Consider the following 17,994-nt stretch of genomic DNA (forward strand, 5'->3'; position numbering starts at 1 on the left):
TGAAGGAAACGGAGGAGAAAAACTAAACACGTGCGCACGCTAGAACCCCAAGGGACCAACCTGGCAGAAACTGACGAAATCGACTAGAAGCTGGAGAAAAATTGATGCGCAACATCGATTGTCAAACATCGAATATTTATACCGAAGAACAATAACATCGGTGTTTTTCGACGAAGTCAATCTTAAATTGTAAGTACAAATTATTTTGGCATATCTTCTAATACAATTATTTATTAGACACATTGCCCAAATTTCATTGTGACTTAGCTTGTGGTGTTGGGTTGGCGAACGTGAAACAGTGGATAAACTCCGAAATTCACATGCGTATAATTCGTATTCTTTCCTTCGTTTGGGGGACACTGATTTCTTTAAAAATTTGGCTAAGTCACTTTCGTTGCAATTTGCAAGTGTGTGTGAGTGCATCGGCTGATATGTTCATATATATAAATATATATATATATCGAATGAAGTGTCAAATGCGTAACCCCTAAATTTCTGCTTCTTTTGTAAAGATATTAACGCGTTAATGGGAATGAATTTAAATTAAATTATAACCTTGATGAACCAGACACTTTTATTCGTAACCTCTCTTATCAGGGTCACGCTTTTCAATATTGTCACCAATATCATAGTTTTTTGAATATCTTTTTTTTTTTTCTATGAGTTCTGTGGTGAAGGAGACTATCACTCGAAGAGAACAAAACTGAAGAAGCACCTTGCTCCGGACTCTGTCACGCCTATTCATGAAACGCAGGTCCCGGTTTGTGAGAACGATAATCGACGCGTAGGGCGGGCAGTACTTCATAAGAATTTTGTACATACATCCGAAGGTCAATATCACTTTCGAAATAGACTATCTGAATTGATGATTTGTTCCATACTCTAGATATATCTCATCGTGGAACGTCGCTGTTTCTTTCCGAGCGTATAATTATATAGGTGAATACTCACAGTTGTCTGTAGTAAATAATCAATATTAGAGTTCTTTGCAATAATTAATCTTTTATATCAAATACTGACTCAGTAGTCGAGCGAGAGATCTGTGCAACGATCTATTATCTTTGGATGAGCTTAAGTGGGATTGGATATTGGTTGTGTTTCTGTTAGAATATACAGATAGGTATTAAGCGCTACATAAGATACTAGTTAAGCAACGGACTGTCGTATGGAATTAAAGATATATTTTTCCTTATTTACCTGCTTATTGCAGGAGAACATTACTGATTTTCTTTTAAAATTTTGCTAAACTATCGTTGCATTTGCAAGTGGTGTGTGTGTGGACACCGGCTTGTATGTTCATATATATAAATAGTCGCACATGACAAGCGCTTGTAAACTGCTCCTCGTATAATTCTGCTCTCCTTCCTTCTGTTTTGAGCGATATGTAATCAAGTGTTAAGATTGGACATTAAAATTCATTTAATTGTATTTTTTTATCCTTCATCTTGTAGCAAGGATACGCAGAGGTTCGACTGACACTTGCTTTTTTTTTCTTGGTTATGTTTTATCCATATTATATTTTAGTCCTCCTTCATCATTTGTTTTTCTTGATTTAGTTTGTCAGAGTATCCTTATATGAAGTTAGAACAGGTTGAGGGACGAATTAGACGGCAGACTATCGGTGCGCACCGTGAATAATTATGGATGTAATCTACCGCGCCTATAGATAGTGGAAACTGGGCGATAACGACTCGAGAGCATTCAGACATAATAGGGGTGATCGCTTTGAAAATTTGTAGAAGGTGCTCCAGACACTGGTTCTCTACAGATACGATAATTCGGGAAGAATACAAACGTCTGGCTGGTTTTTCGCAGAACCTATCGTTATAATATTGCTTAAAGATTAGCAAATTAAAATTTTTGCTCTCAATATGATTCTTGCTTATATTATACAATTATTTTGACGCTTTTGCATATTTTTGTGATTTTGCACTCGGCTAATGTTGGTATAGTGTTGGGGTGTGCGTCGAAATGTGATCAACGTGTATAAAATTTACCTGGAGAGCTACTTGATAACATGCGTGAGATGCTTTCGAGTTCTGCATTTACTGTTTGGACAGGTTGGTAATTCAGTGCTACTGGAGGGTGATCAAGCTCACTAAGATATTATCTCTTTGTTACCTAATATGTGCTCTTATTAGGTCGTGCAAGTTTCTCACGAGTGTTATAGTTTGTCGATGTTGGTTGTGTGTGTGTCAGACGAGCCTTGATATAAGTTGTTTCTCATATCTTTCATTATCGTTAGATGAATAGGTGGTATTTGTGATTTAAATTTATTGACACTCCTATAAAGATGCGAATACAATTGCGCTTTCGAATATATCTCGCTCTATTCTTTGTAAATATTCCAACAGCTCAGCAGCATGAACACTGAGCGGTATAAAGTTATTAAAAAGTTCTCTTGAGTCCAGCTCTTCGGAATGAAGATGAGCACGTCATCATTTTGGCTTATATTATGTGACTTTAGGGTATAATATATACCTTCTTATTATCGACGTTTGTATATTTTTTTTTCTTAGGACTGTACTTCATTTTCACAAATTTTTCGGAAGGAAACAGGAGACCAAACTCAAACACACTCGCGCACTAGAAACCGCAAGGGGCACTCGGCTGGAAACTGCGACGTAATACTCCGGGACGAGAGGTGGGAGCACACAAAACTCTGGCATGCAATCACTGAGATGTCTAATTACACGCGACATATATTTCTCATATGCAGAATTCTAGACATCACATATCGTGTGTTTTGCATCTCCGCGAAGGTGATATTGCATAAATTGTAGGTCAAATTAATTTTGCATATGCTTCTAATACGATTTATTATTAGCACATTGCATTTATTGTGACTTGCGTTGTGCGTGTTTGTGGGACAAGTCGGTGCAAACACGTGGATATACACATGCCTCAAACATGTCCCGCACATTGTACCTACAAAATTCGTCACTCTCTGTCTCAATTAGCTATTAGTTAAGGGGAACAGACTATTGTTGTATACACATTTCACTAGGCTCTAACTTTCGTGATTGTTGCACCTTATGTGCACACATGGTGTTCGTTGCTCGAGTCGTATTCCAGGTCTGAGCCTACATGTGTCCATTCATATTTATAACACTTTATTATATTCGCATAATGAGTTGCAAATTGCGTCTTAATTTCTGGCTTCTTTTTGTAATATTTTACACCGTCGGCTTGCCAATATCGGACTTAAGTGTATATTAAGTTTAAAATCTATAAAATCTTAATTTAGCCACCTTGAATGAACAGTAGGTATCGGTAATTGTGATGAGTGGCTTATTTTGGTCAAGGAGCAGTAAGAGGTGATGAGCCGGATTTTTTGGTGCCCGTGTTCGGGATAAGTGTATTTTTAATCTTTGTCGCATATATAGTATTATCGGCGAGGAGGAGAGAACCACCGAGAGGGCATACACCTAATCGATAGCGCGTCGGGCGTCCACCTGGTGTCCTCGCATAACACCTGCACCAATGGCAACTGGTGGCGTAAATCTGGGCAATATATTCGTGACTACGAGTTGGCGAGAAAATTCGGCTTGTCTTAACGGTTGACTAGTCACCACGCTATCGGGTCATTATTCGAACGCGAATGACAGAAACACATGCGGATGTTTAAGTTCGGGTAGCACATCATACGAGTATAGCAAAGATTGTAGTACAGCTCCCTGGAATTAAGATATGCTTGAATAGTCTCATCAGCTATAGAATTTATGACAATTAAGGCAAAATTTGGCATAATTTGTCCTGTATGTGGATCTGCCATTGTTGTGATCTGGGTGGCACATGGGGTTCGCTCGAAATGGACGCAGTAGAGATCAAACTCCGTGTAGATTTCCGACATGCTCGATATAATACTTGTGATTAGTCTAGAGTAGTCTATCGGTTTGGAGGGGACTAGCTTAGATTTCATTTTAAGATATGGCCCTGTAGACGTCAGCACTTACAGGTTGCATTGGCAAGTGTGTTGGTGATCGCGCCTGTATTGTTCACATAGTCACCTATTACGTCACGAGATTTTAAATGGGTATACATTGAGTTACAATTGTCGGGGTCTTACGCTCTCGTCGCTCGCTCTCTCTTTGATAACTCACTATAAGCGTGTTCATATTGGACATCGATGGTTCACAGTCTATAATGATTCGACTCTGATTGCGGAATCGCTGACAGTTACTTTAATGGGCCGTGGAGTTTACTCTGGAGTTTTTGTTACTGCCTATCTTTTTATCCATATTATATATAATGTCCACCGTGGATTTTCTCGATATGATCATTTTAATTAAATATTTATTGAACGGGTGTACGTAGTACGCGGGAGGTGAAGAAAAATTACTTTGTGAGAGAATACTCTTTTACTCTGTGCAACAATTTGGAGAACTTGTGTAAAGCATACATGAATTCAAATGGTTTAAGGTAACTGTTGGCGCACCAGGGCATAGGAAAATCCCAGAGTAGGTATCCTCATCTTGTGGACTAAGAACATACTATTGCACTCTATAGATTTCGACTAGAGGTCGCAGCGAGTAGAAAACCTGATGCAACAATCGTGACTTTGCTCATATATCAACACGATTCGGACTCATCTTCTCGTGATGATCATAACACTTGTTCCTTTGTTTGTCCGAGGATTTCATGTGTAATAAATGTCGTAAGTCACTTATCACTGTTTTTCTTCGCATTTTCGTAATATTTGATAACATAGATGTCGACTTAAAGTTGATGACACAAAGTCTCGGACACGTTGTAATTGGGTGAATGTCTTGTGGTGTCTGTGAGGGGTCGCGGTCTAGAAATACGATTCGATTGGAGGTACATAATTACGACCGAGTTGCACAAATGCCGCTTAGTATGAAGTGTCGTATGTATCGTGATGCTGTTTGAAGGGGACAACTCGGAGATTTGTCTTATGTGCAATTGCTGTGCGACGTTAGATTCGACTTTGCATAGTGCATTCTCGCCACGGGTGTGAGCTCCAATAGTATGTACGCGGCAGTGCTTGAGGATATGCATTGCAAGTATGAGTAGTAGGGCGAATTCAAGTGCTTTCTTCTGACTTTGACTCTTTTGGTGCTGCTGCCAATTAGTCATTTGGAAATATGGTAGGGTTGCTAATGAGGTCATAACTTTCGTGACGAATATTTCATGTTTGGTATTTTGGTAAAAGATATTATTAGCACCAAGGTTTATCAATTATATAGGAGATAATCATATTTTGTTTTAAATTCATTTGAACTAATTGAGGGAATGGTATAACTTAGGGACTCAATCATGCATTATTTCTTAGGCTTATATTAGTATTAAAGACACATACATATTAAAAATTATTTCAATGTCAACTTATCTTTTGGTTATTTTTTTCACTTTCATTGTTACACGTTGGATGGTGGCCATGACAGGATGGTAGTATAATTATGCTATATATAACTGTCGCTCGGATGTTTGTGTCGCTCACGACAACCTAAAGGCTCACCACATAGGAGTGAAACTGGGTACGCATACAAGAAGGCGACATTAGTGCGAGGCAGAGAGAAGTGGGAAATATTGCACGCAGTCTGATATAGACGAACAAATCTGTATGCTGATTCATACCACAGAGGGGGTCAGGTCGAGAAGTCGAGTCAGATAGATAGACGCACTCGGTGCAGGTGCTGTTTAGGAGTTGCGGTGCACGTTCGGGAGGATCATTCGGGTATATAAATTGTAAGTACAAATTAATTTTGCATATCTTCTAATACAATTATTATTAGCACATTGCAAATTTATTGTGACTTGCTTGTGGTGTTGGGTGGCGTCGTGAAACACGTGGATAAACTCCCGAACATTCCACATGCGTATAAATTCGTATTTCTTTACTTCGTTTGAGGGGACTCTGATTTCTTTTAAAATTTGCTAAGTCACTTTCGTTGCATTTGCAAGTGTGTGTGAGTGCATCGGCTGTATGTTCATATATATATATATATATGAAATGAAGTGCAAATGCGTCTAAATTCTGCTTCTTTTGTAATATTAACACGTTATGGCATGAATTTAATTAAATTTACCTTGAATGAACAGACACTTTTATTGCTATTTTATTAGCAATAATTTATTTCACTTTGTTTTTGATATTTTTCAATTTGAAGGAAAACGGAGGAGAAAAACTAAAACACGTGCGCACGCTAGAAACCCCAAGGGCCAACTGGCGAAACTGACGAAAATCGACTAGAGGTGGAGAAAAATTGATGCCAACATCGATGTCAAACATCGATATTTTCGAAGAATCACAAACATCGGTGTTTTTCGAGGAATCATCGTATAAATTGTAAGTACAAATTAATTTTGCATATCTTCTAATACAATTATTATTAGCACATTGCAAATTTATTGTGACTTGCTTGTGGTGTTGGGTGGCGTCGTGAAACACGTGGATAAACTCCCGAACATTCCACATGCGTATAAATTCGTATTTCTTTCCTTCGTTTGAGGGGACACTGATTTCTTTTAAAATTTGCTAAGTCACTTTCGTTGCATTTGCAAGTGTGTGTGTGTGCACCGGCTGTATGTTCATATATATAAATATATGAAATGAAGTGCAAATGCGTCTAAATTCTGCTTCTTTTGTAATATTAACACGTTATGGCATGAATTTAATTAAATTTACCTTGAATGAACAGACACTTTTATTGCTATTTTATTAGCAATAATTTATTTCACTTTGTTTTTTGATATTTTTCAATTTGAAGGAAAACGGAGGAGAAAAACTAAAACACGTGCGCACGCTAGAAACCCCAAGGGCCAACTGGCGAAACTGACGAAAATCGACTAGAGGTGGAGAAAAATTGATGCCAACATCGATGTCAAACATCGATATTTTCGAAGAATCATAAACATCGGTGTTTTTCGAGGAATCATCGTATAAATTGTAAGTACAAATTAATTTTGCATATCTTCTAATACAATTATTATTAGCACATTGCAAATTTATTGTGACTTGCTTGTGGTGTTGGGTGGCGTCGTGAAACACGTGGATAAACTCCCGAACATTCCACATGCGTATAAATTCGTATTTCTTTCCTTCGTTTGAGGGGACACTGATTTCTTTTAAAATTTGCTAAGTCACTTTCGTTGCATTTGCAAGTGTGTGTGAGTGCATCGGCTGTATGTTCATATATATATATATATATATATGAAATGAAGTGCAAATGCGTCTAAATTCTGCTTCTTTTGTAATATTAACGCGTTATGGAATGAATTTAATTAAATTTACCTTGAATGAACAGACACTTTTATTGCTATTTTATTAGCAACAATTTATTTCACTTTGTTTTTTGATATTTTTCAATTTGAAGGAAAACGGAGGAGAAAAACTAAAACACGTGCGCACGCTAGAAACCCCAAGGGCCAACTGGCGAAACTGACGAAAATCGACTAGAGGTGGAGAAAAATTGATGCCAACATCGATGTCAAACATCGATATTTTCGAAGAATCACAAACATCGGTGTTTTTCGAGGAATCATCGTATAAATTGTAAGTACAAATTAATTTTGCATATCTTCTAATACAATTATTATTAGCACATTGCAAATTTATTGTGACTTGCTTGTGGTGTTGGGTGGCGTCGTGAAACACGTGGATAAACTCCCGAACATTCCACATGCGTATAAATTCGTATTTCTTTCCTTCGTTTGAGGGGACACTGATTTCTTTTAAAATTTGCTAAGTCACTTTCGTTGCATTTGCAAGTGTGTGTGTGTGCACCGGCTGTATGTTCATATATATAAATATATGAAATGAAGTGCAAATGCGTCTAAATTCTGCTTCTTTTGTAATATTAACACGTTATGGCATGAATTTAATTAAATTTACCTTGAATGAACAGACACTTTTATTGCTATTTTATTAGCAACAATTTATTTCACTTTGTTTTTTGATATTTTTCAATTTGAAGGAAAACGGAGGAGAAAAACTAAAACACGTGCGCACGCTAGAAACCCCAAGGGCCAACTGGCGAAACTGACGAAAATCGACTAGAGGTGGAGAAAAATTGATGCCAACATCGATGTCAAACATCGATATTTTCGAAGAATCACAAACATCGGTGTTTTTCGAGGAATCATCGTATAAATTGTAAGTACAAATTAATTTTGCATATCTTCTAATACAATTATTATTAGCACATTGCAAATTTATTGTGACTTGCTTGTGGTGTTGGGTGGCGTCGTGGAACACGTGGATAAAATCCCGAACATTCCACATGCGTATAAATTCGTATTTCTTTACTTCGTTTGAGGGGACACTAATTTCTTTTAAAATTTGCTAAGTCACTTTCGTTGCATTTGCAAGTGTGTGTGTGTGCACCGGCTGTATGTTCATATATATAAATATATGAAATGAAGTGCAAATGCGTCTAAATTCTGCTTCTTTTGTAATATTAACACGTTATGGCATGAATTTAATTAAATTTACCTTGAATGAACAGACACTTTTATTGCTATTTTATTAGCAATAATTTATTTCACTTTGTTTTTTGATATTTTTCAATTTGAAGGAAAACGGAGGAGAAAAACTAAAACACGTGCGCACGCTAGAAACCCCAAGGGCCAACTGGCGAAACTGACGAAAATCGACTAGAGGTGGAGAAAAATTGATGCCAACATCGATGTCAAACATCGATATTTTCGAAGAATCACAAACATCGGTGTTTTTCGAGGAATCATCGTATAAATTGTAGGTACAAATTAATTTTGCATATCTTCTAATACAATTATTATTAGCACATTGCAAATTTATTGTGACTTGCTTGTGGTGTTGGGTGGCGTCGTGAAACACGTGGATAAACTCCCAAACATTCCACATGCGTATAAATTCGTATTTCTTTACTTCGTTTGAGGGGACACTGATTTCTTTTAAAATTTGCTAAGTCACTTTCGTTGCATTTGCAAGTGTGTGTGAGTGCATCGGCTGTATGTTCACATATATATATATATATGAAATGAAGTGCAAATGCGTCTAAATTCTGCTTCTTTTGTAATATTAACGCGTTATGGAATGAATTTAATTAAATTTACCTTGAATGAACAGACACTTTTATTGCTATTTTATTAGCAACAATTTATTTCACTTTGTTTTTTGATATTTTTCAATTTGAAGGAAAACGGAGGAGAAAAACTAAAACACGTGCGCACGCTAGAAACCCCAAGGGCCAACTGGCGAAACTGACGAAAATCGACTAGAGGTGGAGAAAAATTGATGCCAACATCGATGTCAAACATCGATATTTTCGAAGAATCACAAACATCGGTGTTTTTCGAGGAATCATCGTATAAATTGTAAGTACAAATTAATTTTGCATATCTTCTAATACAATTATTATTAGCACATTGCAAATTTATTGTGACTTGCTTGTGGTGTTGGGTGGCGTCGTGAAACACGTGGATAAACTCCCGAACATTCCACATGCGTATAAATTCGTATTTCTTTACTTCGTTTGAGGGGACTCTGATTTCTTTTAAAATTTGCTAAGTCACTTTCGTTGCATTTGCAAGTGTGTGTGAGTGCATCGGCTGTATGTTCATATATATATATATATATGAAATGAAGTGCAAATGCGTCTAAATTCTGCTTCTTTTGTAATATTAACACGTTATGGCATGAATTTAATTAAATTTACCTTGAATGAACAGACACTTTTATTGCTATTTTATTAGCAATAATTTATTTCACTTTGTTTTTTGATATTTTTCAATTTGAAGGAAAACGGAGGAGAAAAACTAAAACACGTGCGCACGCTAGAAACCCCAAGGGCCAACTGGCGAAACTGACGAAAATCGACTAGAGGTGGAGAAAAATTGATGCCAACATCGATGTCAAACATCGATATTTTCGAAGAATCATAAACATCGGTGTTTTTCGAGGAATCATCGTATAAATTGTAAGTACAAATTAATTTTGCATATCTTCTAATACAATTATTATTAGCACATTGCAAATTTATTGTGACTTGCTTGTGGTGTTGGGTGGCGTCGTGAAACACGTGGATAAACTCCCGAACATTCCACATGCGTATAAATTCGTATTTCTTTCCTTCGTTTGAGGGGACACTGATTTCTTTTAAAATTTGCTAAGTCACTTTCGTTGCATTTGCAAGTGTGTGTGAGTGCATCGGCTGTATGTTCATATATATATATATATATATATGAAATGAAGTGCAAATGCGTCTAAATTCTGCTTCTTTTGTAATATTAACGCGTTATGGAATGAATTTAATTAAATTTACCTTGAATGAACAGACACTTTTATTGCTATTTTATTAGCAACAATTTATTTCACTTTGTTTTTTGATATTTTTCAATTTGAAGGAAAACGGAGGAGAAAAACTAAAACACGTGCGCACGCTAGAAACCCCAAGGGCCAACTGGCGAAACTGACGAAAATCGACTAGAGGTGGAGAAAAATTGATGCCAACATCGATGTCAAACATCGATATTTTCGAAGAATCACAAACATCGGTGTTTTTCGAGGAATCATCGTATAAATTGTAAGTACAAATTAATTTTGCATATCTTCTAATACAATTATTATTAGCACATTGCAAATTTATTGTGACTTGCTTGTGGTGTTGGGTGGCGTCGTGAAACACGTGGATAAACTCCCGAACATTCCACATGCGTATAAATTCGTATTTCTTTCCTTCGTTTGAGGGGACACTGATTTCTTTTAAAATTTGCTAAGTCACTTTCGTTGCATTTGCAAGTGTGTGTGTGTGCACCGGCTGTATGTTCATATATATAAATATATGAAATGAAGTGCAAATGCGTCTAAATTCTGCTTCTTTTGTAATATTAACACGTTATGGCATGAATTTAATTAAATTTACCTTGAATGAACAGACACTTTTATTGCTATTTTATTAGCAACAATTTATTTCACTTTGTTTTTTGATATTTTTCAATTTGAAGGAAAACGGAGGAGAAAAACTAAAACACGTGCGCACGCTAGAAACCCCAAGGGCCAACTGGCGAAACTGACGAAAATCGACTAGAGGTGGAGAAAAATTGATGCCAACATCGATGTCAAACATCGATATTTTCGAAGAATCACAAACATCGGTGTTTTTCGAGGAATCATCGTATAAATTGTAAGTACAAATTAATTTTGCATATCTTCTAATACAATTATTATTAGCACATTGCAAATTTATTGTGACTTGCTTGTGGTGTTGGGTGGCGTCGTGGAACACGTGGATAAAATCCCGAACATTCCACATGCGTATAAATTCGTATTTCTTTACTTCGTTTGACGGGACACTAATTTCTTTTAAAATTTGCTAAGTCACTTTCGTTGCATTTGCAAGTGTGTGTGTGTGCACCGGCTGTATGTTCATATATATAAATATATGAAATGAAGTGCAAATGCGTCTAAATTCTGCTTCTTTTGTAATATTAACACGTTATGGCATGAATTTAATTAAATTTACCTTGAATGAACAGACACTTTTATTGCTATTTTATTAGCAACAATTTATTTCACTTTGTTTTTTGATATTTTTCAATTTGAAGGAAAACGGAGGAGAAAAACTAAAACACGTGCGCACGCTAGAAACCCCAAGGGCCAACTGGCGAAACTGACGAAAATCGACTAGAGGTGGAGAAAAATTGATGCCAACATCGATGTCAAACATCGATATTTTCGAAGAATCACAAACATCGGTGTTTTTCGAGGAATCATCGTATAAATTGTAAGTACAAATTAATTTTGCATATCTTCTAATACAATTATTATTAGCACATTGCAAATTTATTGTGACTTGCTTGTGGTGTTGGGTGGCGTCGTGAAACACGTGGATAAACTCCCGAACATTCCACATGCGTATTTCTTTCCTTCGTTTGAGGGGACACTGATTTCTTTTAAAATTTGCTAAGTCACTTTCGTTGCATTTGCAAGTGTGTGTGAGTGCATCGGCTGTATGTTCATATATATATATATATATGAAATGAAGTGCAAATGCGTCTAAATTCTGCTTCTTTTGTAATATTAACGCGTTATGGAATGAATTTAATTAAATTTACCTTGAATGAACAGACACTTTTATTGCTATTTTATTAGCAACAATTTATTTCACTTTGTTTTTTGATATTTTTCAATTTGAAGGAAAACGGAGGAGAAAAACTAAAACACGTGCGCACGCTAGAAACCCCAAGGGCCAACTGGCGAAACTGACGAAAATCGACTAGAGGTGGAGAAAAATTGATGCCAACATCGATGTCAAACATCGATATTTTCGAAGAATCACAAACATCGGTGTTTTTCGAGGAATCATCGTATAAATTGTAAGTACAAATTAATTTTGCATATCTTCTAATACAATTATTATTAGCACATTGCAAATTTATTGTGACTTGCTTGTGGTGTTGGGTGGCGTCGAGGAACACGTGGATAAAATCCCGAACATTCCACATGCGTATAAATTCGTATTTCTTTACTTCGTTTGAGGGGACACTGATTTCTTTTAAAATTTGCTAAGTCACTTTCGTTGCATTTGCAAGTGTGTGTGAGTGCATCGGCTGTATGTTCATATATATATATATATATGAAATGAAGTGCAAATGCGTCTAAATTCTGCTTCTTTTGTAATATTAACACGTTATGGCATGAATTTAATTAAATTTACCTTGAATGAACAGACACTTTTATTGCTATTTTATTAGCAACAATTTATTTCACTTTGTTTTTTGATATTTTTCAATTTGAAGGAAAACGGAGGAGAAAAACTAAAACACGTGCGCACGCTAGAAACCCCAAGGGCCAACTGGCGAAACTGACGAAAATCGACTAGAGGTGGAGAAAAATTGATGCCAACATCGATATTTTCGAAGAATCATAAACATCGGTGTTTTTCGAGGAATCATCGTATAAATTGTAAGTACAAATTAATTTTGCATATCTTCTAATACAATTATTATTAGCACATTGCAAATTTATTGTGACTTGCTTGTGGTGTTGGGTGGCGTCGAGGAACACGTGGATAAAATCCCGAACATTCCACATGCGTATAAATTCGTATTTCTTTACTTCGTTTGAGGGGACACTGATTTCTTTTAAAATTTGCTAAGTCACTTTCGTTGCATTTGCAAGTGTGTGTGTGTGCACCGGCTGTATGTTCATATATATATATATATGAAATGAAGTGCAAATGCGTCTAAATTCTGCTTCTTTTGTAATATTAACACGTTATGGCATGAATTTAATTAAATTTACCTTGAATGTACAGACACTTTTATTGTTATTTTATTAGCAACAATTTATTTCACTTTGTTTTTTGATATTTTTCAATTTGAAGGAAAACGGAGGAGAAAAACTAAAACACGTGCGCACGCTAGAAACCCCAAGAGCCAACTGGCGAAACTGACGAAAATCGACTAGAGGTGGAGAAAAATTGATGCCAACATCGATATTTTCGAAGAATCATAAACATCGGTGTTTTTCGAGGAATCATCGTATAAATTGTAAGTACAAATTAATTTTGCATATCTTCTAATACAATTATTATTAGCACATTGCAAATTTATTGTGACTTGCTTGTGGTGTTGGGTGGCGTCGAGGAACACGTGGATAAAATCCCGAACATTCCACATGCGTATAAATTCGTATTTCTTTACTTCGTTTGAGGGGACACTGATTTCTTTTAAAATTTGCTAAGTCACTTTCGTTGCATTTGCAAGTGTGTGTGAGTGCATCGGCTGTATGTTCATATATATATATATATATGAAATGAAGTGCAAATGCGTCTAAATTCTGCTTCTTTTGTAATATTAACACGTTATGGCATGAATTTAATTAAATTTACCTTGAATGAACAGACACTTTTATTGCTATTTTATTAGCAACAATTTATTTCACTTTGTTTTTTGATATTTTTCAATTTGAAGGAAAACGGAGGAGAAAAACTAAAACACGTGCGCACGCTAGAAACCCCAAGGGCCAACTGGCGAAACTGACGAAAATCGACTAGAGGTGGAGAAAAATTGATGCCAACATCGATATTTTCGAAGAATCATAAACATCGGTGTTTTTCGAGGAATCATCGTATAAATTGTAAGTACAAATTAATTTTGCATATCTTCTAATACAATTATTATTAGCACATTGCAAATTTATTGTGACTTGCTTGTGGTGTTGGGTGGCGTCGAGGAACACGTGGATAAAATCCCGAACATTCCACATGCGTATAAATTCGTATTTCTTTACTTCGTTTGAGGGGACACTGATTTCTTTTAAAATTTGCTAAGTCACTTTCGTTGCATTTGCAAGTGTGTGTGTGTGCACCGGCTGTATGTTCATATATATATATATATGAAATGAAGTGCAAATGCGTCTAAATTCTGCTTCTTTTGTAATATTAACACGTTATGGCATGAATTTAATTAAATTTACCTTGAATGTACAGACACTTTTATTGTTATTTTATTAGCAACAATTTATTTCACTTTGTTTTTTGATATTTTTCAATTTGAAGGAAAACGGAGGAGAAAAACTAAAACACGTGCGCACGCTAGAAACCCCAAGGGCCAACTGGCGAAACTGACGAAAATCGACTAGAGGTGGAGAAAAATTGATGCCAACATCGATGTCAAACATCGATATTTTCGAAGAATCACAAACATCGGTGTTTTTCGAGCAATCATCGTATAAATTGTAAGTACAAATTAATTTTGCATATTTTCTAATACAATTATTAATAGCACATTGCAAATTTATTGTGACTTGCTTGTGGTGTTGGGTGGCGTCGTGAAACACGTGGATAAACTCCCGAACATTCCACATGCGTATAAATTCGTATTTCTTTCCTTCGTTTGAGGGGACACTGATTTCTTTTAAAATTTGCTAAGTCACTTTCGTTGCATTTGCAAGTGTGTGTGTGTGCACCGGCTGTATGTTCATATATATAAATATATGAAATGAAGTGCAAATGCGTCTAAATTCTGCTTCTTTTGTAATATTAACACGTTATGGAATGAATTTAATTAAATTTACCTTGAATGAACAGACACTTTTATTGCTATTTTATTAGCAACAATTTATTTCACTTTGTTTTTTGATATTTTTCAATTTGAAGGAAAACGGAGGAGAAAAACTAAAACACGTGCGCACGCTAGAAACCCCAAGGGCCAACTGGCGAAACTGACGAAAATCGACTAGAGGTGGAGAAAAATTGATGCCAACATCGATGTCAAACATCGATATTTTCGAAGAATCACAAACATCGGTGTTTTTCGAGCAATCATCGTATAAATTGTAAGTACAAATTAATTTTGCATATTTTCTAATACAATTATTAATAGCACATTGCAAATTTATTGGGACTTGTTAGTGGTGTTGGCTGGCGTCGTGAAAGACATGGAGAACATGGTGGAGAAACATCGATGCAAGCATCTCTAAAATCAACGCATGTACGAAATGGTGTACAAGGAGAATGCAGTGATAACGCGAGCAGCTGAGCATTGCCGTCTCGCTCGCACGCGTGCGGTGCGTGTGTGTACGTGAGAATGCGCACAGCAAAGGCAACAGCGAAAAATTCCGGTTGTGAAAAAGGGAGAAAGAAAAAAGCGTTTGTTACAACCAGGGGCGTTAGAAAACGGAGAAAAGGGTTGTGCCAATGTAGATTTGGTCTAAATCAATAAACAAATAAATAGAAAAAAGGTTGATTGCATATATTGTTAGATCCCCTGAATATAAAATCGCAATACGCCACTGTTTATAACAGAAGCAGAAGTTCGCTGCCGGCAGGGTTGCCACCTGACTGCAACTTTAAATGAATGCGAATTAAGCAATACATATGATATGCAAATAATAAGCGCAACAATTATAACACGCTCTTTTGTTGATATTCTTTGTTTGCACTGCGACTGATAAAGATAAAGCTGAAAACGTGCCGCGCAGCTGTTGCGGCTTCTCATATCTATTTATAGCGTTTTTATTGCAGCACAGCACCCACACGCTTTTGTGTCGCTCTTCTTCATCCCCCATTACTACTATTGCCATCTCATACGTGAATAGGCACGCATAACATGGGAAGTGGTAACACTGCTGCACAGTGCTTAACAACACTAAGTGTTCTTCTCGATGTTGTTGATGTTTCGCTTGCATTTTTCTTCTTTTACGTTATCATTCGGCGAAAGTTGCCGAAAAAAGAGGCCCCACCATGTTTTACATTTACAGATGCACACAAATGTGTGTGTAAGGCGGTCTACGTGCCGAATTAAAGCAACATAAAAGGCCCCTGAATAAACTAGGTCGCTGCTCGTTGTTGTTATTGCTATCAAAAAAAAAAATGCAAGCCGCTAATGTGTGTAAATGGAATTGTAAGCGAGTGTGCTTGTGTGCGTGCAAGGGACGCCTGCCGCTTCCTCTTCTTCGACTTGCCAAACAACAACGAGCGAAATTGAGCGTGAAAACAGAGGAAACGCAAAGATAGATATTGTATATAAACATGCGTATTTAACAGCGGCTGACCTTGTTTTCATTTGCGCCTAACAAGCAACGGAAAGTGAAAGACTTTGATTGGAATTCTCATAAGAATGTGAAACAGGTTTCGCTCTCATAACGGTATCTGCATACATACACACACACACACACACAGATGAGGCGTAATAGCAAGGCAAAAACAAGAAAAAGCCGGAAAAAGAAAGTAAAAAGGCAGAAAATGTTTAGTTTATATTTCTTGACCGAGAAAGAGAGAGAGAGAGAGAGATGGAGACGTAGAGAGTGACTGTTAAGTAATAGGTTTGCAGAGAAAGCGCGCGCAAAAGATACAAGAAATAAAACACATTTAGATGTATTGTGTGCTACTTATTGATGTAGCTATTTTCTGGTATTTTCCGCACAATTGCCGCAGTTTCTGAGCGCTGCTTTTGACATTGGAAGAGTTCAAGCGGCTTTTGTTTTACGAATTCGATTTAAACTCATTTTCGATTTGCGAAGGTCAACAGCAAAACAAAATGAAGCCGACTGCACGCACACCAACGCAATATTTACACAGATACATTCACCGCCGTTGCTTGTTGTCTTGTGTTTGCTCCTTAAATATGTAACTTGTGCATATCAAATATTACTTGCAATCTTTACCTTTGTAGAGCCGCTCGATTTTCCAACTATTATTGATCACGCTTTATTTTCACTATATACTGCACTTTATCGCTTCCTTTTTACTTTTGATTGCTACTGACATCAAATTGACGTGCTGCTAGTGACTGCATGTTAACGGCTAACAGCTTTAGCAATCTATCGATTAATGCTGTTAACGCTACAGCTGCTTAACAGAATTATTGAAATATATTAGATTTTAAAAAATACTAAGTACAGCTAGCTGGTCATACTCCTGTTTTACATTTTATTTAATTTACGAATACGTTTAATTTAAAATTTGTTGATATATGATTTGACAAATTATTTGGTCTCAACACGTCTTAGCTAACCCCACACAAAACCACTTAGAGATTATTTTGAGGTTTCACGAAAAAATAAAATTTTTGTGTGTATAGAGAATATACATAAAAACCAAATATAAATAAACCTGTATATATTAATACCATAGGATAGCTACTAATTCTACGAGCTGTGGGCCTTGAGTGCTGGTGCTCATATAACTTTCTTAAGTTTGCTTGATATAATTTTCATATTGCGTATCTGAAAAAATAAATAAGTAATAATAAACTATTTGTTTGAAGTTCAGTAAAAGTAGTTTGATTCACTTATTACCTGGTATTTCTTTCTCTGCAGATATAAACCATTTGAATATATTTTCAAAATCGTTCGTGTTAATGTTTTCTACCCAAATTATAAGGGTTTCTGTTTATTATGAAAACATGGATAACATTTATAGTAAGTGCTCAAAATATTTATATATTTTCTTAATATATCAAAATATAAAATAAATTGTATTTTCTATTAGAAGACTTATATTAAAAATAACAAAGTTATAATAACAAGTTTGAAATAATTTCAAA

The 17,994-nt window shown here is 36.0% G+C and overlaps 1 long non-coding RNA gene across 2 annotated transcripts; it reads left to right on the forward strand.

Annotated features, from left to right (window-relative positions):
• The first annotated feature begins 6,113 nt into the window (after positions 1 to 6,113).
• On the forward strand, positions 6,114 to 15,708 carry LOC116802169. 2 transcript variants are annotated; one of them, XR_004362540.1, is made up of 17 exons: positions 6,114 to 6,310; positions 6,732 to 6,910; positions 7,338 to 7,516; positions 7,938 to 8,116; positions 8,538 to 8,716; positions 9,140 to 9,318; positions 9,742 to 9,920; positions 10,348 to 10,526; positions 10,948 to 11,126; positions 11,548 to 11,726; positions 12,140 to 12,318; positions 12,742 to 12,907; positions 13,329 to 13,494; positions 13,918 to 14,083; positions 14,505 to 14,683; positions 15,105 to 15,283; positions 15,360 to 15,708. It is a non-coding gene; the product is annotated as an uncharacterized LOC116802169 (long non-coding RNA). The 2 variants fall into 2 exon arrangements; XR_004362541.1 differs by lacking the exon at positions 15,105 to 15,283 and having other exon boundaries at positions 15,360 to 15,707.
• The last annotated feature ends 2,286 nt before the right edge of the window (positions 15,709 to 17,994 follow it).

This window comes from Drosophila sechellia, chromosome X, assembly GCF_004382195.2.
Source record: "Drosophila sechellia strain sech25 chromosome X, ASM438219v1, whole genome shotgun sequence".
Lineage (NCBI taxonomy): Eukaryota > Metazoa > Arthropoda > Insecta > Diptera > Drosophilidae > Drosophila > Drosophila sechellia.